Genomic DNA, 25,710 nt, shown 5'->3' with positions numbered 1-25,710 from the left:
GTGTAAGTGTCACATATTTATTTTAAAAAATAGTTTAATCTAGGTTTAAAAAATTAATCTCATAATTACTTATTTTTTTAAAAAGAGTACTCGGTATTTATATAATCTATAACTGTAAATATCATTTTTATTTTTAAAATAAATTATGATTTCATATGATATTAACACAGAAGTTCAAATTTTAAATTTAAAACTTATGAACTCTAGAGAATTTATGATCAAAATGTTTATTGCAACGGTAATAGGAAGGAAGGTAGATCCAAATCGAGCATGGTTAAAAAAAGATAATAAAGAAGAGATACGTGATGGTGACAGTCACGTGCAGTTCCTATAAATGGGAAAGAACATATCCTAAGACTAATATCTATTTCTATATTTTTAGAAAGCCAGCGAACGAAAACCCCCCAAAGGAATCCTATGGGATAATTTCGGGTTTCAACATCTCTCTCACACATCAAGTGGGTCTTTTGGAATTTTATAATATCTTTCCTATGACAGGTTGTCCGAAGTGGCCCATTTGCATGATTGGGCCGGCCGGTTGGTCCCTCTAATATAGAACTCTTACTTTTTTTAAAAAAAATTTGTGGATGAGAAATATCCTTATTGTCCTATGCATTGAGGCCACATTTTTCTTTTGGTTCAGAGAAATAATATGCCAAAATGATGGATAATAAATTCGTCAATGTCTTTCTGGTTCAATAATTAGTAGCGCTATATAAAATTGTAGAGTATATAATTATCACTTTTTTTTAAGCGATTACGCGACACTTAATAACTCTACAATTATAAATATCATTCTCTATTATCAATTGGACCGAATTGGAACTGTTTCTTGCAATCATCTTGAATTGAAGTTTTGATTTCTTTTTCCTTTTGGTCTGGTTTTGCAAGTTACATCTATATTTCCAAGTTTATAAAATGAGATGTATTACATATAGTTACTTTTACATATTCTTTATACACACTACCGATGTGATCGGCCAAAACAATTATTTTATATTTAAAAAAGTGATGTAATCAATCATATTAGTAGAGTGCACAATGAGTACACAAAAGTGATTACATATAGAATTTTTGTTATGAAATTCACACCCTGTTGGCATTAAGCCTCAATGTGTTATAAAACCCATTTATATGTAAACTGTACATTATTTGAAGAAATGAGCATGATACATAGACGTGGCATGATATTTTGGTAGGGAGGTGATTTGTACATAAAACTGTAGAAATGACATTTTGTAGAAAGATGCACTCTGCTTCTCGAGTATGGATACGTAATATTCTCATTTTACATTAACATGTCATGTAAATTAAAACTAATGTTTACATAAGCAAGCAATTTAAATGACATTACATGCTCAGATAGAATGAGAGTACCGTGTCATTCATGCTCCGAAAATATCTAATAATTTTTCATGTGCAATCCTCATTTCTATTGGTACTACCAATCGTATTATGTTGAGCTTAAGGTCATTAGATGTTAAGACTCCTCGAGAAAAAGAAAACTAACATCCCTATACCTAACCAACATCTCGTGAACTGCAGCTTTGAGATAGTGTGCATATTCTGTCTGCTTTTGAAAGAAAACGTTTAGCATCAGTTTGGTGAGGATTTGCTACTATTGTTTGTTGGTGCAAAAGGGGCTGCAAAACAAAAATTATGAGAGAAAGTTTACTTCAAAGAGCGTTACAAATGTCGCTTTCCTTAAAATAATATTCGCCCCCACCAATTACAGTATGTGCACGAGTTACAAGTAAATTTGCCTTCAAGATACAATGAAGTCCAGAACAAGTCTGTTTATCTAACTGCATTATGCACACACGAAATTAGACCCCAAATACTCTCAGATTTTACTATTCAATCAAGAGATTGAAAATCTATTATCTTCAAAATGAATAGATCTTAATAATAAGTTTTGAAGAAATGAAGACTTTTGAGAGAGAGAGAATTTCAAAATTGCCTTATGTATTTTGTCAATTATGTTTTTCTTATCTTTAAATTCGTAGGCCAATGGGTCTATTTATAGATGGCCAAAGGATGTGAATAAAAAGTTACAACTTTTCATTTTTCTATGATCTGATTCAAACAGGTATATTTATTATACCTGTTGCCAAGTGACACAAAGGTTGGACCCAGTCCAACGGTCCAACCTTTGTGTTGTTTTTGATATTTAGTGATTCATCTGATGTTATTGATATTTGTGCTGTTTTTTATGAAACTCAGGATTATGGCACACAGGTTTGGCAACAGAAATTTGAGGAGTTGCCTAAAAAATGTGGAAAACAGATTCCTGTAAGTATGAAAGTACCAAGAGTTAAATTGAAATCTTTGCCTAAGTCTAAAGTCTATAAGGTTAAAATGAAAACATTTCATGATAAAAATATTCTTAAGAAGAGATTTAAACCTAATGACCGAATATGCTTATATGATTTTGGATTTCACAAGCACAAAGGAAAACTTTGGTTTAGGTGGACTGACCCATTTCTAGTGAAAAATATTTTTGTAAATGGGGTGGTAGAAATAGAGGATCCTAAGGAGGGTCGGATCTTTAAAGTAAATGGTCAACGTTTTAAAATATTAATTGATAGGCAAGTTCCGGAAGTGGAAGATATTCCACTTGTGGATCCAATCTATCAACCTTGACCACACCACCAAGGTATGTGTTTCTTTATTTATTTTGTTGCTTTATTTTATTTTTGTTTTTTCTTATTTTCTTTCTTTTCCTTTTTGTTTACTATTGTTTTCTTTGTTTTTGATTGCAGGATAGTTTCATTTCGTCATTTCAGATTACCATCTTTGGTGTTTAGGGAGCTACCCACGTCACTCATCAGATGTATTCTACCATTTTCAGTTACTCCTCATTCAATTTTGATTCTTAAACATTGAGGACAATGTTTCATTTAAGTTGGGGGGTGGTGGTGCAAATTCAGTATTTAAAATGCTTGTTGGAACTCTGTGGCATATTTTCATGTGTCAATTTTTTTTTTAATTTGCATCACACGTGCATCATTTTCACATGTGTACTCATTCTCATTCATAGCCATCTTCGTGAATTCACCAAACCCACCAAATCATTTTTTGCTGAAACATTCACAGAATCCTTAATGCATTTATCCAAGTTTTGTGGTAAGATTGTGGTTTGACACATGTAGCTAGATAATTCTTTTGCTTAAGTATTCATGTGAGTTTGGAGAGGATTGAGAGCATACAAATGCAGTAAATTGTGATAAGCGTTTATTGATCTGTTGAATTGGGCACTTCTTTTGAGAATATCATTACATGGTTTGTGGTACAATGGTGGATATACTTGGGATATGACGAAAGTCAACTTAGGATTAACGTTTGAGCCTTTCAAGCTATCCTTTCCATCATAGACCCCTAGTAGCCAACTTTGAGCCAATAAATACTTGTAACTTTTTCTTTTCATATGCTCATATCATCCATGCCTCTCCACATTGGAGTATAACCTATACACAGATTTTCTTACTCCTTTTACTTCCAAGTGTATACTAGGTGTGGAATTTGTATTTTCTTTCTTTAATTTTATCATTTTCAATTAAGAAGAAGAAGAAGACGACAAAAAAAAGAGAAGAGTACAAGTTGCAAAGTGTTCAATTGAGTGAGCTCCAAAAAAAAAAAAAAAGAAGTTGGTAGAGATGGAAAGAATACAAAAGTGGCATGTGTTTGTCCATCAAATTGTTAAAAACAAAAAAAAAGAGGAAGAAGAAGGAAAATTATTATTATTTGATGATCTGAAAAGTTGGAGAGTATATCAAGTGAGAAGTGTGGTCTATTGAGATATTTAATAAAATTCCCTTTGTATGTACTTGGAAGTTTTTGAATCCCTTTCATCTTTTTTTTTTATTTTTTTATTTTTTTATTTTTTTTATATAACCCCAAAACCAAACCACGTTACAACCTTTTTTGTTGACCATTCTGATCCTAAGTAAGTTGTTGGAAAGATTGATGGAAGTCTCATTTATTAATGTTCCTATCATAAGATCAATGTTTGCTTGTTACTTGTACATAATTGCCAAATTTTTCATGAGAGTGTGTATACACCCATTATCAACTCCATAGAAAGAGCCTTTACACGAAACACTATTATACCCGTGAGTTATGGAGTTGAACCTTTTGCTTAAGATGTTCTTGATGTTGCATGTGTCAAGGTTAGTGATACGATGGTTATGGCTTGGAGAACACACACACACTTTGTGGATTGCTATAGGTGGATTGATCTTGATGGGTTATTGGATTCCTTAAATTGTTTTGATATGTGAATCTGCAAAATGTGACTTGATGGCCTTTATGTGTGATTTTCTTTGGTCTCTTTCATTGTTTTAACATGAAAATTGCTAGGGACTAGCAAAGAGTAAGTTGGGGGGTGTGATGAGTGTGTGAAAGTGCACTTTATATACCCTATTATTGGACTAAAATGCTAAAATGTGAATAGAAATCATAGGAATTAATGTGTATTCTTAAATTGAATTTCTATTTACGTTGGGATACTCCTAAACAGTTTTTTTATGTCTAATTTCAAAGTTTATAAAAGAGCAAGTCAAGCTCAGTCAAATTTAAAGGAGGACATTCATGGGGTTTGAGAGCAATTTGGAAGAAAAGAAAAAGAAAAAAAATCACAAAATGAAACCACAAGAAATCCAAGTCTGAAATTCGCTAGGAGACAGTCTGGACATACTTTAGTCTTTTGACTGTATCTTTTTACTCACAAATCGGATTGATGTGATTCTTAATGCATTGGAAAGCTATCTTAAAGGGCTATAATTTTGTCTCTGATAAAGATTTCCAAATTCAAACTTCTGAAGGCCGTACTTGGCTGTCAAGATAAGTCCTAAAATTTAGGCGATTTTTTTTATGTTGAAATTAAGAGGACATTAGGGTTTCTTTCCTATCCTATATAAGCATATCATTAGCATGAAATGGAGGGGAAGGAAGAGGCACAAGAGGCAGATCTGAAGAGAGGAGAAAATCACTTCCATGGCCACCGTTCGCTTCAGTTTTCTCTGAAGATTTTTGTTGTCCATTATATTTATGGCTAACTAAATTCTCAAGTGGGGTTAGGGATGAACTTGCACATTAGATGGTATTTCTAATTTATTGTTAATTCATGTATTTGATTTTCAATTGCTAAAACTCTTTTGTTTTATCATTCTCAATTCATCGTTGATGTTTTCTTCTCAGATTAATCATAGAATTTATTGTGTTTATGGATTCAGTCATACTTTTTCTATTGAATGGATTAGGTCTTTGATTATGTTTGGATCAATTATTTATCTATATTGATTTAGTTTTTTGTTGCAATATCGCTTCCTGAGTATATTGTTGTCATTGGATTTTATCAATAGGGATAGTAATTCACGTTTTTTAAAAGTGATGAATGTTTTTTCAAATGGTTACATTTTATTTAAGTCTGGTTTATAAATCTATACCTTCCGATTGGGAATTGTGAGAATTGAGTTCCTAATTGAGTTATCCAATGAATTAAGAATAATTAAAATACCAGATTTGTGTAAGGGATTCCCGACACTCTACTGTTTGTCAAATTTGAGTACTTTTTCTATTAATCATTTTGTTTCACTTGAATTTACATTTAAAATTAATCTTTGTTCTCTATTACTTATTTAATATTTTTCTTTAGTTTCTTTATTCCTCTTACTATTTTTTTAATTTGTCTCCCTGTGGAATCGACACCCCAAAACTGTGCTACAACTACCGCGTTATTCTTTGGGCGTAATCATTTATCATAAAATATTCTTCATATAAGTTGTTCCTTTTTTAGTCTAGTTTACGTGGATATCTTATTTGTCCCATTTGAAGATTATTTGGTCAGTCAAATATTGTGTAAACTATAGAAAGGTCATTTTAGGAGATAAACTGGAGAATATGTTATAGTTTGAAATTTTTGCCCAAGCTAATGGATAGATATTGGTTTGAAATTTTTATGGAATATTGTTAACATGTATATATGATTATTGGTTGAGGATTTTTGCACGACTAAAGGTTTTGATGAAAGATTTTCTTAGATTTAGAAACTTAGAAACTGGCAGAGGAAAAATAGTTTCTGTTTTGAGAAAGTTTAACTCTTTGGTGGTTTAAACCTATTCCAATGACTTTGATAATTTTATTGGAGGATCCTAAACATCTTATATACATGTTATATTATTATTTTGAAGATATTTAATGTTAGTTTCAAAAATATGAAATTTTATGCAAAGAGATATTCAGATAAGCCAAAGTGTGGATGTTCTTGGCTAAATTTATGTTTTGGTTAATTTTTAACCATGTGATTTTGAATTAGAAGGTTATATATGTTTTAAGACATATTTTTAAATCATGTGATGGATTGATTTGAAGATCACATTTTTATAAGTTATAGATCAAAAGGTTAATCAAAACAAGTTAGAAACAAAAATACATGGAAATAGCATATGAGAATTTCGACCCTATGGAGTTTTAATAGTTGTGATTAGTTTTAAATTTTTCTAAATAGATATTTGAGTTGAGGATAAAATTTACATGAAGCATGTAAATTTTGGTGACTTTTGGAATTAGTATACAAAATCTTTAAGTTATGGGTTAAACGGTCATTTTCCTACATGTAGAGAGTAAAATGAAAATTTTACTTTTTAAGTTAGTATTTTTTATATTTCAATTTATTAGTGATTTAGTGCTAATTTTTAGAATCACTAATTACAGTTCCTTGTGATCGCGCTTAAGGTTTTATAAGAAACGTGGAGATCGAGGTAAGTTAGCTTTTAATTTACTAACAGTCTACTATGTATGTGTGCTAAGTAAAGGAACTACAGTGTATATATATGTGTGTTATCATATATGTCATGCCATGCCAAGTTATCACATAATTGTCTGTTACATAGAATATATTCTGTCATATATATGAAAGCTGTTACATAATATATTCTGTCATATATATGAAAACTGTTACATAATATATTCTGTCATATATTGCTATACATTACAAGTACGTCATGTTAAGTATGTCATCTATTACATGTATGTCAAGTCATATAATATTCTTTGTTGCAAGTATGTCATATCAAGTATGTTGTCTATTATATGTCATGTTACGAAATGTTTTTATCTCAAGTTGGTCATGTCTTTCAAGTTATGTTCAAGTCACGTTATGTTACGTCTGGGTTTCAGTCCTTTCGTATTCCAGTCATGTTTCATCTTGAGTTACATTGAGTTTCGTGGGGTCCACAACAACTATGGCACACGAAATATGGGGTCACAGCAATTGTGACGCATACACTACGTGAGACACAACAATTATGACACGTAGAATACATGAGGCCACAACAAATGTGGAATATGTATGTAACTGTATTGTGACACATATAATACATGGGGTCACAACAACTGTTAAGTATGTATTTACACGTAGAATATATAGGGCCACAACAACTGTGGAGTATTTATTTTTCATGTTAAGTCAAGTTTCAGATCAAGTTCATGTCAAGTCAAGTTCAGTTCACGTTTCAATTTAAGTTATGTCAATTATGCTATATTATACATCAAGTTATGCTTCAATTACTTAAGAATTTGATTATGCATTCATGCTTTTACTGTCATCCATGCATCATTAGCCTGTGTGGAAGTTTGTTTTTGTTAACTTATTGAGATTTGAAATCAAATCTCACTGTAGTAGTCCCAACTACCATTCTCCCGAGTGGTAGATCTTGTTACAGGACCTGAAGGAGGATCAGAAGCTGACCAACTAGACACAGTCGACTGAACGATGGTGTGTCGTTAATGTTAATATAGTAGTTAAATTACTACTTGTACGATGAAGTTGCATCTCCAGTACTTTTTGGATCATAACTATTTTGGACTAGTGTTGTGATCTTAGTTATTCAATGGATCTTTATATATGAAATATGTTTTAAGTATTTGAGATATTTTCAGTTTGGTGCATAGTATTGCTAAAGAAAAAATTTATCCGCTGCGAATATTGCATAATGTTATATGCATGTTAGGAATATTACATCTTATATGTCATGAACGGGGGCAGGTAACCTTGTGTTGTATGTCTCGACGCTTCAAATGTCCGTTCGATCCCAAACGGAATTTTGGGGCGTCACACCAGCAATGGAAACATCATGCATGGTACAACCAGGAGGGTAACGATAGGCACGTCCCCTAGGAAGCATCTATTTCCAAGCATTGGTATAAAAAGAAAAAATAATGTTCTTAGTCGGTTTCAATATGACCTTTTTCAAATTTATCAAGAACTAGAACAATTAAATTACAGATTACTACCCACTTGTGGCTGCATTAGTGGGAGGGCTTGCTAGTTTTGTTGCCTGTCCTTGCTCCGGACCATTTACCACCTGGATGCTGGCTCTACTGACCTGGTTGGACCATTGGGACAAAAAAGTTTGGCCTCATATTAGTAACTAATTGTTGTTGATACCCAAATCCAGGTTGACAATTATAGAAAGAGGATCAATTCTGCTATAATGGAAATGACACAGGGAAGTGTATCAAACTCATGGAACAATATACATATGAGAGAGAGAGCATGGTCAAGGAGCGAGTCTCAACATAAGAGTATGGCTTGTTTGATATTACTATATCAATATAAAAATTAGCAAAGAGGATTACTTTATGGGAATATCGAATGAGGATTGAGGAATGGGAAGGGGCAAACATAAAGGGAAAACTAACATGTCTAATTTACTCAAGTAATCCATTCTTAAAAGCTGGTTTTAGGATGTGATAGCGACAAAGTAGGATGTGATAGCGACAAAGAGAAGGTACATGAAACACATTGTGAAAACTAAAGTTGAAACAACATCAAAATGACTTCTGATATGAAATGAAAAGACTTGGAAAAAAGGAAGCCTTGGATATAGAACAAAGTGGTAAAATATCTAACTGTTATAAGCAAGCAGATAATACTTGGAAGAGAAAATAGATTTAAAAGAACTTTTCTGTAACAGCCCGCTAGAAGTTCAATTGTGAAATTTCTATTAACTTTAGGAACCTCGTGAAGACCCCATAAGTTTTCACGAATCCATTAATCGTATAGGTTTTTGTCTAAATACATAGTTAGTGTTATTATTTATTATGGTATCAGAAGTGTGTTTTTGATTATTGGAGATAGTTAGAAGTGTCAAAATGTATTATGGTTTGTGCCATTAGACTCGGAGGGTTATTTAAGGTCTTATGGCGCAATAACATTTTTTCATATTTTCGGACAAAACGTCTGTTTAAAACTATAGATATTATTGGATTAAAATATCTTAAGCTAATTTTGTGGATATTATTAGATAAAAATATTTTAAGCTAATTTTGTAGATATTATTGGGTAAAAATATCTTGAATTGATTTTTGTAGATATTATTAGGTAAGAGAGTCCTACACTCCACTCTCACTCCGGGTAAGAGAGTCCTACACTTAACTCTCACTTCAGGTAAGAGAGTCCTACACTTAACTCTCACTCCAGTCTCATCTCTTCCATGTCTCATCCATAAGTATCTCCAACCACCTCTCCCCACGAAATTATTTTTATTTATACTTTCCATTAAAAGAATATCAAACACTCTCTATCGGACAGCTTTTAGGAGTTCTTTTGTATGCCTATTTCGAAGCTTTTGTAAGTGTTTTATCATAAAGTCTCCTTCATATACGTTGTTCCTTTTTGAGTCTAATTTACGTGGATATCTTATTTGTTCCATTTGAAGATCATTTGATCAGTCAAATATTATGTAAACTATAAAAAGGTCATTCTAGAAGATAAACTGGAGAATATGTTATAGTTTGGAGTTTTTGACTAAGCTAATGGATAGATATTGGTCCGAAATTTTTATGGAGTATTGTTAACATGTATATATGACTATTGGTTCATGATTTTTTCATGATTAAAGGTTTTGATGAAATAGTTTCTTAGATTTAGAAACTTAGAAACTTGAAGAGGAAAAACAATTTCTGTTTTGAGAAAGTTTAACTCTTTGGTGGTCTAAACCTATTCCAATGACTTTGATAATTTTATTGGAGGATCCTAAGCATCTCATATACATGTTATATTATTATTTTGAAGATATTTGATATTAGTTTCAAAGATATGAAATTTTATGCAAAGAGATATTCAGATAAGCCAAAGTGTGGATGTTCTTGGCTAAATTTATGTTTTGGTTAATTTTTAACCATGTGATCTTGAATTAGAAGCTTATATATGTTTTAGGATATCTTTTTAAACCATGTGATGGTTTGGTTTGAAAATCACATATTTATAAGTCATAGATCAAAAGGTTGATCAAAACAAGTTGGAAACAAAAATCAACAGAAATAGCACATGGAAATTTTGGCCCTATGGAGTTTTAATAGTTGTGATTAGTTTTAAATTTTTCTAAATTGATATTTGAATTGAGAATAAAATTTACATGATGCATGTAAATTTTGGTGACTTTTGGAGTTAGTATGCAAAATCCTTAAGTTATGGGTAAAGCAGTCATTTTCTTACATGCAGAGAGTAAAATGGAAATTTTACTCTTTAAGTTAATATTTTCTATATTTCAATTTATTAGTGATTTAGTGCTAACTTTTAGAATCACTAATTACAGTTCCTCGTGATCGCGCTTAAAGTTTTATAAGAAACGCGGAGATCGAGGTAAGTTAGATTTTAACTTACTAGCTGTCTACTGTGTATGTGTGCTAAGTAAATGAACTACAGTGTATGTATGTGTGTTATCATATATGTCATGCCATGCCAAGTTATTACGTAATTGTCTATTATACAGAATTTATTCTGTCATCAATTTTTATCTGTTACATAATATATTCTGTCATGTATTACTGTACCTTACAAGTACGTCATGCTAAGTATACCATCTATTACATGTATGTCAAGTCATGTAATATTTATTATTGCAAGTATGTCATGTTATATATGTTGTCTATTATATGTTATGCCATGTTACGAAATGTTTCTATCTCAAGTTGGTCATGTATTTCAAGTTATGTTCAAATCATGTTATGTTACGTCAGGGCTTCAGTCATTTCGTATTCCAGTCACGTTTCATCTTGATTACTTATGTATGGGGTCACAGCAATTGTGACGCATACACTACGTGAGACACAGCAATTGTGACACGTAGAATACATGGGGCCACAACAACTGTGGAGTATGTATTTACACGTAGAATACATGGGGCTACAACAACTGTGGAGTATGTATTTTTCATGTTAAGTCAAGTTTGTGTAGAATACATAGGGCCACAACAACTGTGGAGTATGTATTTACACGTAGAATACATGGAACCACAACAACTGTGGAGTATGTATTTTTCATGTTAAGTCAAGTTTGTGTAGAATACATGGGGCCACAACAACTGTGGAGTTTGTATTTACAAGTAGAATACATGGGGCCACAACAACTGTGGAGTATGTATTTTTCATGTTAAGTCAAGTTTGTATAGAATACATGAGACCACAACAACTGTGGAGTATGTATTTACACGTAGAATACATGGAGCCACAACAACTGTAGAGTATGTATTTTTCATGTTAAGTCAAGTTTGTGTAGAATACATGGGGCCACAACAACTGTGAAATATGTATTTACACGTAGAATACATGAGACCACAACAACTGTGGAGTATGTATTTTTCATGTTAAGTCAAGTTTCAGATCAAGTTCATGTCAAGTCAAGTTCAATTCATGTTTCAATTTAAGTTATGTCAATTATGCTATGTTGTACATCAAGTTATGTTTTAATTACTTATGAATTTAATTATGCATTTATGATTTTACTGTCATCTATGCATCATTAGCTTGTGTGGAAGTTTTTTGTTAACTTACTGAGATTTGCAATCAAATTTCACTTTGGTAGTCCCAACTACCATTCCCCCCGAATGGTAGATCTTGTTACAGGACCTGAAGGAGAATCATGAGCTGATCAACTATATCCCAACTAGAAGCCTTGGATATAGAACAAAGTGGTAAAATATCTAACTGTTATAAGCAAGCAGATAATACTTGGAAGAGAAAATAGATTTAAAAGAACTTTTCTGTAACAGCCCACTAGAAGTTCAATTGTGAAATTTCTATTAACTTTAGGAACCTCGTGAAGACCCCATAAGTTTTCACGAATCCATTAATCGTATAGGTTTTTGTCTAACTACATAGTTAGTGTTATTATTTATTATGGTATCAGAAGTGTGTTTTTGATTATTGGAGATAGTTACAAGTTTTTGATTATTGGAGATAGTTACAAGTGTCAAAATGTATTATGATTTGTGCCATTAGACTCGGATGATTATTTAAGGTCTTATGGCGCAATAATATTTTTTCATATTTTCGGACAAAACGTCTGTTCAAAACTGTAGATATTATTGGATAAAAATATCTTAAACTAATTTTGTGGATATTATTAGATAAAAATATTTTAAATTAATTTCGTGGATATTATTGGGTAAAAATATCTTGAATTGATTTTTGTAGATATTATTAGGTAAGAGAGTCCTACACTCCACTCTCACTCCGGGTAAGAGAGTCCTACACTTAACTCTCATTTCAGGTAAGAGAGTCCTACACTAAACTCTCACTCCAGTCTCATCTCTTCCATATCTCATCCATAAGTATCTCCAGCCACCTCTCCCCACGAAATTATTTTCATTTATACTTTCCATTAAAAGAATATCAAACACTCTCTCTCGGACAGCTTTTAGGAGTTCTTTTGCATGCCTATTTCGAAACTTTTATAAGTATTTTATCATAAAGTCTCATTCATATAAGTTGTTCCTTTTTTAGTTTAGTTTACGTGGATATCTTATTTGTCCCATTTGAAGATCATTTGGTCAATTAAATATTATGTAAACTATAAAAAGGTCATTCTGGAATATAAACTGGAGAATATGTTATAGTTTGGAGTTTTTGACCAAGCTAATGGATAGATATTGGTCCGAAATTTTTATGGAGTATTGTTAACTATTAGTTGAAGATTTTTGCATGATTAAAGGTTTTGATGAAATAGTTTCTTAGATTTAGAAACTTAGAAACTAGAAGAGGAAAAACAGTTTCTGTTTTGAGAAAGTTTAACTCTTTGGTGGTCTAAACCTATTCCAATGACTTTGATAATTTTATTGGAGGATCTTAAGCATCTTATATACATGTTATATTATTATTTTGAAAATATTTGATATTAGTTTCAAAGATATAAAATTTTATACAAATAGATATTCATATAAGCCAAAGTGTGGATATTCTTGGCTAAATTTATGTTTTGGTTAATTTTTAACCATGTGATCTTGAATTATAAGCTTATATATATTTTAGGATATCTTTTAAAACTATGTGATGGTTTGGTTTGAAAATCACATATTTATAAGTCATAGATCAAAAGGTTGATCAAAACAAGTTGGAAACAAAAATCAATAGAAATAGCATATGGAAATTTCGGCCCTATGGAGTTTTAATAGTTGTGATTAGTTTTAAATTTTTCTAAATTTATATTTGAATTGAGGATAAAATTTACATGATGCATGTAAATTTTGGTGACTTTTGGAGTTAGTATGCAAAATCCTTAAGTTATGGGTAAAACGGTCATTTTCTTACATACAGAGAGTAAAATGAAAATTTTACTCTTTAAGTTAGTATTTTCTATATTTCAATTTATTAGTGATTTAGTGCTAACTTTTAGAATCACTAATTACAGTTCCTCGTGATCGCGCTTAAAGTTTTATAAGAAACGCGGAGATCGAGGTAAGTTAGCTTTTAACTTACTCGCAGTCTACTGTGTATGTGTGCTAAGTAAAGGAAGTACAGTGTATGTATGTGTGTTATCATATATGTCATGCCATACCAAGTTATCACGTAATTGTCTATTATACAGAATTTATTCTGTCATCAATTTTTATCTGTTACATAATATATTCTGTCATGTATTACTGTACCTTACAAGTACGTCATGCTAAGTATACCATCTATTACATGTATGTCAAGTCATGTAATATTTACTGTTGCAAGTATGTCATGTTAAATATGTTGTCTATTATATGTTATGCCATATTACGAAATGTTTCTATCTCAAGTTGGTCATGTATTTCAAGTTATGTTCAAGTTACGTTATGTTACGTCAGGGCTTCAGTCATTTCATATTCCAGTCACGTTTCATCTTGATTACTTATGTATGGGGTCACAGCAATTGTGACGCATACACTACGTGAGACACAGCAATTGTGACACGTAGAATACATGGGGCCACAACAACTGTGGAGTATGTATTTTTCATGTTAAGTCCAGTTTGTGTAGAATACATGGGGCCACAACAACTGTGGAGTTTGTATTTACACGTAGAATACATGGGGCCATAACAACTGTGGAGTATGTATTTTTCATGTTAAGTCAAGTTTGTGTAGAATACATGAGGCCACAACAACTGTGGAGTATATATTTACACGTAGAATACATGAGGCCACAACAACTGTGGAGTATGTATTTACACGTAGAATACATGGGACCACAACAACTGTGGAGTATGTATTTTTCATGTTAAGTCAAGTTCAGATCAAGTTCATATCAAGTCAAGTTCAGTTCACGTTTCAATTTAAGTCATGTCAATTATATTATGTTGTACGCCAAGTTATACTTTAATTACTTATGAATTTGATTATGCATTTATGCTTTATTGTCATCTATGCATCATTAGCTTGTGTGGAAATTTTTTGTTAACTTACTGAGATTTGTAATCAAATCTCACTTTGGTAGTCCCAACTACCATTCCCCCCGAATGGTAGATCTTGTTACAGGACCTGAAGGAGAATCAGGAGCTGATCAACTAGACACAGTTGACTAAGCGACGATGCGACGTCAATGTTAATATAGTAGTTAATGTAAATTACTACTTGTACAATGGAGTTGCATCTCTAGTACTTTTTGGATCATAACCATTTTGGACTAGTGTTGTGATCTGTTTAATGGGTCTTTATGTATGAAGTATGTTTTAAGCATTTAGGATATTTTCAATTTGGTGCATAGTATTGCTAAAGAAAAAAATTATCCGCTGCGAATATTGCATAATGTTAGATGCATATTAGGAATATTGCATCTTATATGTCATGAACGGGGGCAGGTAACCTTGTGTTGCATGTCTCGACACTTCAAATGTCTGTCCTATCTCAAATGGAATTTGGTGGTGTCACATTTCCCAAGTGTAAACATAGAACCAAAATTGAACATATAAACAGAGTAATTAGCTTAAATGACAAAAGCAATTACTTGAGAAGGAATAAGAGCAGGAGGGCCTTGACCATAGAATAGTTGCTATTCCAGACTTGGAGCACCTTGGGGATATAAGGGCATGCGAGGGGCCACATGAATTGCAATGCCAGTAGGACGAATTTGTGAAAACTGTGCTTGCAAAGAGGAAAAAAAGAGAACTTTGATATTAGAAGCAGCCTATGGCTACAAGCCAAGTCTTTGACAGGCTAGACAACTATCATGAACTTAAACCACTCCCCTCCAAAAAACATATAGGAAATAAAGGTTACTCTTCCCTAAAATAAATATAAAAATTTTGGCCGCACCAGTACTTACCTGTTGGTCAAAAAAGGCCATAAGTGTGTTGTAGAACACTACAAGCAAGATTGTATAAGTTCATCAAATATCTCCCAATGCTTGTTAACCATTAGAGCACCAGAGCTTGTGTATTATTGAAAATAAAAATAAAAGAAAAATCGTAACTACACACATCTTTTTGTTCAAATGGTAATTTCACCCAACCAAAAGATAATTCTACCCCCAACAAGTTCATCTGGTGGGTGAGGTCATGAGTTCAAGTTCCATGAAATGTGGGTGACAAATTGGTAATTAAAAAAACCAATAAGAATTGAAAAGAAAAAGAAATACTTGCAACTTTGCTCTTCTATCTTCTTTACGTTGTGCAAGTGCGACATTTAGTGGTTTGCTAACAACCATTTTACCATTCATCTCGAGAAGCTACAATCATAAAAAGAAGGGGAAAAAACGTATCATAAGAATAAACTATAAGGGCACAAAAAGAATCAAGAAAACAAGAGGAGAAAAATTGATTAAGTGAATATGCACAATTCAATCAAGAATATCAACTCACAGCTCGAGATGCTTCTTCGATAGTTGAGAAAGCAACAAATCCCAACCCTTTACTTATACCATAAGGGTTAGACATGACCTAGAAAAAAGAAGAACTCACACCACATTGAATATGTTTAATTCATTATCATGGGTGCAATACCAACCTTGCATGAAGTAATCTCACCAAATTCTGAGAACAATTCCCTTAGATTATCATCAGTAATGCTATCATCTAGGTTTTAACATATAAATTCAGTCCTTCATATTTGTCAACCTTTTCCTTCAAGTTTTGCTGGATTCTCCCTTTCAATTCCATCTATTTTTCATATTTCTTTTGGGCTTTACCAACATACCACTCCTTATCCTCAAAATTCTTCCCATTAAGGGCCTCAACAGATCGAGTTGCATCATCAGAATTTTCAAAGTTGACAAATCCAAAACACTTAGATTTTCCATCGCCATCTTTCATAACTACAACACTGGTTATATTTCCATAGTCACCAAAGATTTTTTTTCCAAATCCTCCTTAGTGGTTAATTCAGACAAATTCTTCACATAGACATTATTAAATTTGTTCTTATTTGTAACCGGACTCTCTTTCCTGCTTTCACAGAAAAGGTCCAACAAAGACTTGTTTCTCATTCAATAGCATTCCATTTAGCTTTTCAATAGCATTTTTAGCAAAATCCTCATTATCAAATTGTACATAACCATATTCTTTTGACTGACCCAAATGATCAGTTTTTATCTTGCAAGATAAGATATTCCCGAATGTTGAAAAGGTGTCCTGTAATGCTTTGTTGTCAGTGGCCTTGTCCAGATTTTGCATAACAAAAGAAAAAATCCCAGATGTCAGATCCAACCATCGCAGAAATAATCAATATGCCCATTGAAACTAGCAGGGTTCCAAGTATATAACTGCGAAAATCATAAAATTAGAGTACCTTGATAAATATATTCCCTGCTCCACTTTTATGAATGCTAGGGTAACTATAAGAATACATAATTCTAATTAGGTTGCCATTCAGAGGAGGAAAATTCAAAGCATCCAATGCCCGTGTCGCTATTATCAACAAGGAAAATTTACAAAACACATTACAGGAATATATTCATCAATCAACGCACAAAAATGAACTGGTACACTATTCGTGTAGACAATCCTAATTAGTTGCTGAAAAAAATCATCTAAATGGTCCAATACAAGTTCCATATACATGTTCAAAACTAGACTAACAGAGGCAATGCGTATTATATTAACAATGAGAGGTAAACATAACTTTAAATCAATGCAAATAACAGTCAAATGTGAAACTTTTTACTAGTTCCTAACTCATAGATGGATGTTCTCTTTATATACCTCCTACGTACTTGGGCTACGCTATTCTCTTCTATCAATGATATTTTACTTTACCTATTCAAAAGTGAAAAAACAGTTGTTCTACCCAACACAACACCTAGAGGGGGGTGAATAGGTGTATTTCGAAATTGATGGTCTATTTAAAAAAATAATGACAAACAAACAATTAATCAACAAGAAAAATCACATAAATAATTAACACAACAATTTTGGTCATGAAGTGGAAACTCATTTGAAGAGCGTTTTCAAAATTTAAAATCACTCCGAGTGTAAGTCATCACTTCAAATCCACTTTTTGCCCAGATGAATAACACAAGAGGGGGGAATTGAGTTGTATTTAAAAAAATAAAAATTATAAATCAAATATACAATATAAAATATAAACAAAATACGAAACAACAATAACTATAAAAAGTAAGGGTAAGAGAGAAGCAAACTCAGTATATTAACGAAGTTCGACCCCACTGCCTAAGTCCTCGCCTCAAGCTACCCCTTGAGGATTCACAAATTCACTATTCAACCTCCTTTAGGTGGAGATAGAAACCTATTACACTTTTGAACAATACCGTTACAAAGGATCCGTGTAGAACACCATCTATATTTGCAATCACCTTACACGTGTGATTCAGCTATTCTCTGTGTAGAATATTTTCTACACGCACAAGGGTTATACACACATTTTTACTGATACAAGAGCTGATAGTAGGTAGGTTATCAGAAAACACTCTTCAATGAGTGAAATAAGAATAATATAGTGCAAAATATATATCTCTCAAAATGAATAAGGATTAAGACTCAATGCCTAGAGAAGAGAGAATGAAAACTTTGAATGAATGTTGTATGCTCTTGGTGTTGTGAATGTGAAACTCTCAAATGATCTATTTATAGGCATATGAGACTTCATATTCAAATTTAAAAAGATTCACATGTCAAATATAACATCATTCATTTTTTTAAAAAATTCAAATAAAAGATTCTTCTTTTTCAATTGTCAAAGACAACATCATTCATTTTTCAAAAATTTCAAATCTAATTTTTTTACTTTTGGCATATGATAAAAGGAGCACACTTTACTTTTCAAAAAATTCAAACCTAATCTTTTTACTTTTTACATATGACAAAAGGAGCACACTTTACTTTTCAAAAAATTCAAACATAATCTTTTTACTTCTTGTATATGATAAAAGGAGTACACTTTACTTTTCAAATTTTTCAAACAAAAACATCTACCTTTTGCATAAGTAAAAAAAAAATAATCATTTTTAAAAATATTCAAATAAAACATTCATATGTGAAAAATGACAATCAATCATCTTTAATATTTTGAAATTCAAACTTTTAATCATGTTATGTACATGTGAAAAATGACAATCAGTCATCTTTCAAAATTTTCAAATTTAATTTTCAAAATATTCATGCACATGTGGAAAATGTATTTTAATGCTTTATGATAAAATATTAATTTTGAACCTTAATCCTAATTTCAAATTTTTAAGAGATTTATAACATTACTCTATGACTTTAATGTGAACTTGTTCCCTTCTTGCTCATGCTTGGTTCCTTCATGTGCTTGACTCCATTGTGTGGATAACTTGAGTTAGAAACTCCTTTATTCTTTGAATTCATTTGTTATCATCAAAATTCAAGTGTAGATATATAATTACACAAAACTTGAAACATTGGGTTCACTACTGTAGAAACTTTAATTTATTATAATCAATTTAGAAGCACTCACAAAACTTTTATAGTAGCTAAACTCAGCTTGTAATACCATGAGTGACTCACTCGATCTCTGTACGCATGCAGTGCCGAAACTCCGACCTTTCTATAGCTTCCCACAAGAACTTATCGATATTTGCATCAACAGCAGCTCCAGTAACCTTCTGGCCAATGAACATGTTCACACCAATGGACTCAACTATATTTAATCTTGAGTGTGATATGATGGAAATGTATTTTCCAAGAGAGACTCAACTTTGAATGTGGAAGTGAGTTACTCTCAAGTGCTCTTAAATGGAGCTTAGCTTTAGCTCAATTTCTCCACATTTTAGGATAGAGCACAAGTTTCCTTTTATATCACCCAAAAATTTCAGCCCTCAAAACCCTAGTTTAAGTGACAATTCTAAACATTCACTTTAGCTATGTGTCTAGTGTGTGTCGAGCGCATGATATATTTCATAAATCACTCAAGCTTCATGTCGAGCGAGGGTTGAGCAAACTCTTTGTATAGGTTACCGCTCGAGCGAGGGTTGAGTGAACTCTCTGCATGAGTTCCGCTTGAGCTCCATGTCAAGCGCCTATCAAACAAACTCTTTGTCTGAGTTATGCTCGAGCGCAATATCAAACGCATGTCGAGCGAACTCTATGTATGAGTTCTGCTTGAGCCATGTTGAGTTCATTTTGACCCCTTTTCACTTTAACCTACTTCAACACTTGTTACAATACAATTTTACAAAGATTTTCATAAGAATATGCCACCACACTCATTTTCACATTAACAATGAAGCATTTAATCCATAGATTTACTGGAAGTTCTGAAGTTGATTGGAGCCAGCGAAGTCATATAATAATAAAAGTCCATTGATTATTAAACTAAAACATCATATTAGCTTTAGAAAACCTCTCGACAAAATTTAGATGTTTATATAAACAAAGGAAAAACATTAAAAAAAGAAGACGAACCGTCTTGGGTGTTGCTGTAGTTGACATAACCGTAGCCGAGGGAGCGCCTGCTACTCAGGTCCTTGCATACCCGGACCGAAACCACCTGACCAACTTGGCTAAAGAAGTCATAGAGCTGCGAGTCAGTCACATTCTGTCAAGATCTCCAACGTACAACGATGTCGACAAGAACTGGCCTGCTCCATTGCTGACCACGCCATTCGGAACCGAAGACTGCGCCTGAACTTGAACCTAGGACATTCTGAAAACTCCCCTACAATATCTGCCCACCCTTTTTTTCTTAAATTTTTCTTGAGTTATAGGAAATTTTTGTGTGTTTTCCGTAAGAATTGTGTGTTTTTTTTAGTTTTTTTTCTAGGAATATAGATGATAGAGTGGTCAAAGATGGACAACGATGCACAGTCATACAGTTGAACCAAAATGTCATAAGAAAGTAAGAGAGAGGGCAGGGCTGCACTGGTGGCACCACACCGATTGTCCTACAAATGGACTGTTGCTTATATCCCACCGTCTGATCTTTATTGTGGCCCCACCTGACGTTCTATTATTCATCTGAGTAATTGTACAGTTGTATGTATTTTTTGTTCACTCTATTGATATAATTAATTAAAATAATTATTTTATATTAAAAAATATGTAGCCAAGATCATATTAATAACATACATAAAAAATACATAAAAATGGCTACATATAAAATTTTTATATTCACATATCACTACACTATTTCTAGTAAAAAATTAAAAAACCAACGGAACTTCACTATTATCCCATTTTATCAAGGTGTTTATAAATTTTAAATCAATTGTTATTAAAAACATAATATGAGTTAAATGGTTATTTAATCGCTACCTCCTCAACAAAGTTTAATAGTGGTATAACTTGAAATAGAAAAAATATTTCTATAAGTTGGTATGGATAACATATTCAGTAAAGTATTTACGTGATATAATTTAATTTGAAAATTAACAGTATCTCCTCAACAATATTAGATAGTGCTATAATTTGTAATAGAAAAAAAAAATTATAAGTCGGTATGGATAACATATCCAGCAAAATAGTTATGTGACATAATTTAATTTAAAAATTAAAATAAAATTTAAACATTACAAATCAAATCATACAATTTAAGTTACGTGGATAATATACTCTACACACCGAATAACCCATTAGGATCTTCAAAGTGTTACAAATACGTTGGTACCCGCACGCGTGTAGAATCCATGCTACTATGGCATAAAATGTGTACAATATTTCAATCTCCTATAGGCGAGATTTGAGATTTCAAGAGACCAAAAAAGAAGAATAGAGATATCTCCAATATTTATCCAAACCACAGATTTATTTTTGCCTCTAATGAAAGTTAAAAGTCCGTCACTGGAAAGTATCTTCTTTTTTGGAGGGAGTTTGCAATTCCTTTTTCTTAAGAGGGATTTTGCAAACAAATCACTCTTTAAGCACATCCAAGATGGGTCCCTGTTATCAAGATAGGCAAGCTCTTCCTTCATATGTGCCTTTGAATTCTGATGCAACCTAGCTAATGATACAGACACAGACCATATGGCTTTACAGAGATAATGTATCTTGACTTGGGTCCTAAACTTCTTAACTGAAAAAGCTTTGGTGCTCTTATGAAAGTGTCAACAGGAAACATCAATAATTTTGTGTATGAAATTGTCTTCTGCATTTGACTTGGGGACCATATTTTCTGCAGAATAAATTATGTTGGGTTATTTGTTTCCTCCTAGTAGTGTGAGGCTTTGGGATGAAATGAGGATTGTTTTTTTTTTGGGGGGGGGGGGGGGTCATTTTGCTTTACTTCTGAGTGCTTGTTTACCTTTTTTTTAACCACTTCTGGTTCTCAAGCGAAAACCAAGGAAGGAAAATTGAAAAGCAAAGCAAAACAAAACGTATGTTTAGGTTCCAGCAGCTTAGAAATAATGTAAACTATTAGTGTAAAATATCTGCAGCTTGGAAATAAGTTTTATGCCCCAGCAGTGCATCAAATATTAAAAATATGTATGGAATTTCTTGTCCAGATTTTTTATCCTTACTTCATCTTTATCGTTTTCTTTACTCTCTTGGCCCTTTCTTCTCAACTTTATTTTTTATCATAATTTAATAGCCCAGGAAAAAAAAAAAAACCAAAAAAAAAAAAAAAAACAGAATCTTATGCTCTTTCTGCTTTGCCTTCGTGTTGTAGTTCTGTTGCATGTGTTGATCTTTAAATTGTTATTAATGCTTGTTTTATCTCAGATTGTAGTTGAGCCTCATGGACCTTAGTGCTACCATGCCTTTGTTGGGATCTGAAACAATCCCCAATGTGATTGATTTGGATGGCTCTCTGTCTTTGCCTCTACCTCCAACTTTGGATACCTCTTTTTTTGCCTACGGTTGGTCCTAATGTTCACCCTCCCATCAAAAGATCTCAAGGTAGAGAGATGTATGTCATCATTTTACTAGGATTGGGGACGGGGCACAAAGCTGCATGTAATTACCGTGGTAAACTTTTATTATATTATTCTAAAAAACAACATACTTCATCTTTGAAATACCATAGTGACACATGTAAGACCTTTATTTTTTGATAATTAGAAGGGTAACTCCCAATAAAAAATGACCAAGCTTAAGAAGAAGGATGGAGTAGATGGTACAATTAGCAGTCCTAGTGTTGGACTTGGCAAGTACAATAAATAGAAAATAAGGTTGACAGTAGCTAAAATAATAATTGCAGATGAGCTACCTTTTAGATTTGTAGAACGGCAGAGATTTAAAGACTTTATGGCTGTAGTTGAGCCTAGATTTCCAATTTCCTCTTGCATTACTGTTATGCAAAATTATATGAAGATGTACTTGTCAGAAAAAGATAAGTAGTTAAAGGACATATTCATGGCATCCAATTACAAGATTAACATCACTACTGATATATGAACATCAATGCAAAATCTTAGTTATATGTGCATAACATCTCATTTTATTGATGATGATTGGATCTTGCATAAAATAATTATAGGCTTTATGAAAGTTTTTTTTTTTTTTTTTTTTTTTTTCATAAAGGTACAACAATAGGAAGAGAAAATCGGGTCATCCGTACTTGGATGGGGCATAAAAAAATATATTTATAATCACAGTAGACAATGCATCTTCAAATACTAGGGACATCGATTACTTGAGGAAAATTATCAAATTTAGGGATTGTATGGTATTAGACAATGAATGACCTTATGCACATAAGATATGCATATATTTTGAATCTTATTGTCCATGATGGCTTTAAAGAGATTGATTGATCGATTGTGAAGATTCAAAATGCAGTGAAATATGTGAACTTGATTGGAAAATCTTCAAGATTTTTGTTTGATTTTTTAAGATTTTTTACAATGTCACCTTATGGGTTTCAGGCTCAACTTATGCAATTTCAAATTTATTCATCAAAGAAATAACTACAATCTACAACCATTTGAACAAATTTTCTATGAGTGATGATGATATGTTGAAAACCATATCGAAATATGACAAATATTAGAGGGATGTGATTATGCTTGATCTGCACTCCAAGTTAAAAGTTTTGGAGTTTTTGTTTATAGATCTTCTTGGTCACGAGCGAGCTTCCAAACTTGTTACAAGTTTAAGGAAGATGATTCAGATGTATAAACAATATTCAAAATCCAATGTATGTTCAAATAGGGTCAGTCAAGTGTTGCTGAGACCCAAAGCAACACAAAGTCCTATGATGATGAGGATGATTTATATAATAGGTATAGGCAGTATTAAGCATCAAAGGGTGTGTAGAGTCCAAATTAGCATTGGATCGGTATTTTACGGGAGCGTAAAAGGATTTTAAAGCCCAACTTTGATATTTTAATGTGGTGGAAGATAAACTCAACCAATTTTGCGATCCTTACCAATATAGTTTGAGATGTGTTAGCTATTCTAATATCTATTGTTACTTTTGAGTTGACATTTCGTTTTGGAGGTCGTGTCTTAGATTCATTCTCTAGCTCATTATTGTCAAAGCTCTTGTCTGCACACAAAACAAGTTGAAGACTTCCTCTATTAATTATGACTCCCAAAATATAATAGAAGATGTAAATGCTACAAGTTAGAAACTAATAAGATTCATATTAGAAGAATATTTTCATATAGTCCTTTCAATTAATTATATTTTTAACATAATTTTTTTCATGTAGAGATAACTTTGAAGAATATTTTGAACAAAGACAATTGAAGATTACTTGAATTTTCCATACTTGAACTTATGGTGATCATGAAGTTCCTTGTGGTGTTTCACAATTTTATTTAGAACTTTATTTGCTGGCTAACTTATTTAACTTGATCATTTTTTCAGGTAAATATGGATTTTTGCATCATATGATCTTATCTTTCATTTTGGCACAAAACTAGCTAATCCAAGGTTAAGACCATATTGTAGTTGTAGACACTTGTGAGAATTAAACTGATGTTAATGTCCGTTAATGTTCTGCCTGTTATCTTGATGTCTGATTCTGGAAATGTTCTTTATTGCTGCTACTGGAGTTCCCTTTGTATGATCTGCTCTGGTTGTGAAATTAGCAATATATAGATAGCTTAGAGCATTCATTGTGGTCAAACTGAAGAGGCAAACCCAGGTAGCATAATATCATTTTCCTAATAATATTGCTACTTCTTAATGGTTAAGGATTGACAATTAGTGAATTTGTGTATTTTTTTTTTTTTTATAAATTTTTAAAGATGTTTAATAAACGTTTGAAAGAAAAAAGAGGAATAAATAGAAAGTGAATTCAAGGTTACCATGATTATTTGTAATCAATGCCTCTTGAATACTCAAGTGTACAAATTAACAGAAGCATCATTTTGTTACTTTTATTTGTATGTTTTTGATGTTTTAAAAGGATCTGATTTAGTGTAATGTGTACTTTTATGTAATTGGGTGGATGGTACAAAAAGCAATATGTTGATTTGTCTAATGTGGAACTACAAATGGCATTTTCATAGGATATTATTTTTACCATTTCACAAATGATATGACCCAGACAACGACGTCCAACATATCTTATATGCGTTCAGTAACCAAAAAAAAAAAAAAGGTTTTCCCACCCGATATTTCCCGGAAGCAAGTCTGGTTCAGGTAATTGATTAAAATGTACAGTTCATAATTACAATTTTTGGAAGCAAAACTCTTTCAGGTCAGCCCAAAATCTGGGTTTTTCAGTCTGGGTCGGGTGAACGGTCCAAGAAGTAAGATTAATCTTTGCTTATACACGAACCTTTCTTGGTTCATTGCTCAGGCCCAGAATACTATTAATCCGGCATGGGCTACATGATCTCCCAGTAATTTACCAAATAAATTGATAAGCCGAGCATCCCAAGCAATAGGCTAACGCTAAAGTTCAATTGAAAATAAAATTATCATCATATCCATCAAACTTATTTATCTTGCATATTTTTTGATGCATAACATATCTTTAGTCTCTAATAATCTTGAGAATTGAGAGAACAGAAATCATAAGGTGAGAAAGCATACATTCTAACAATGAGTAAGACCCAAAATACTCATCCAATGAAAAGTTAGGACGATAAATAGA

The 25,710-nt window shown here is 32.3% G+C and overlaps 1 pseudogene; it reads right to left on the bottom strand.

Moving 5' to 3' along the window:
- Positions 1–8,379: 8,379 nt before the first annotated feature.
- LOC122293315 lies at positions 8,380–21,295 on the bottom strand (annotated as a pseudogene).
- Positions 21,296–25,710: the final 4,415 nt, after the last annotated feature.

The sequence above is a fragment of the Carya illinoinensis genome, chromosome 1 (genome assembly GCF_018687715.1).
Source record: "Carya illinoinensis cultivar Pawnee chromosome 1, C.illinoinensisPawnee_v1, whole genome shotgun sequence".
Classification (NCBI taxonomy): domain Eukaryota; kingdom Viridiplantae; phylum Streptophyta; class Magnoliopsida; order Fagales; family Juglandaceae; genus Carya; species Carya illinoinensis.
Note: the sequence above shows the minus strand (reverse complement) of the source record. Positions and strands in the feature narration are given on the sequence as shown.